Source organism: Etheostoma spectabile, chromosome 7 (genome assembly GCF_008692095.1).
Source record: "Etheostoma spectabile isolate EspeVRDwgs_2016 chromosome 7, UIUC_Espe_1.0, whole genome shotgun sequence".
Lineage (NCBI taxonomy): Eukaryota > Metazoa > Chordata > Actinopteri > Perciformes > Percidae > Etheostoma > Etheostoma spectabile.
In genome coordinates this window covers 21,159,079-21,159,306 of record NC_045739.1, presented here as the reverse complement: position 1 = coordinate 21,159,306, position 228 = coordinate 21,159,079, and the positions used below count along the sequence as shown (strand labels likewise).

Sequence of the window (228 nt, the reverse complement as noted above, 5' to 3'; positions counted from 1 at the left end):
AATACCAGCTGATCTGAGTGGGTGGCTGATATTTAATGCAATATCTACATTGCTTATTGTCAACAACCATTCATCCAATGTTCCAAAGGCACATTCGGTTCACTAATCTGATATCATTTAAAAAAAACTAACTGGATTGGAGATTGGAGAAGGATTTTGCAATTATGTAAACACATAATGTAATCTGAAAGCTGCTGCCCTGGTTAAAAAACAATGCAACTGACTCAG

At 36.0% G+C, this 228-nt stretch overlaps 1 protein-coding gene across 1 annotated transcript in view; it reads left to right on the top strand.

Moving 5' to 3' along the window:
• The window catches only part of LOC116691877 (scavenger receptor cysteine-rich type 1 protein M160), a gene marked incomplete in the record, with an annotated part of 22,767 nt that overhangs the window by 6,267 nt on the left and 16,272 nt on the right, over positions 1 to 228 (top strand).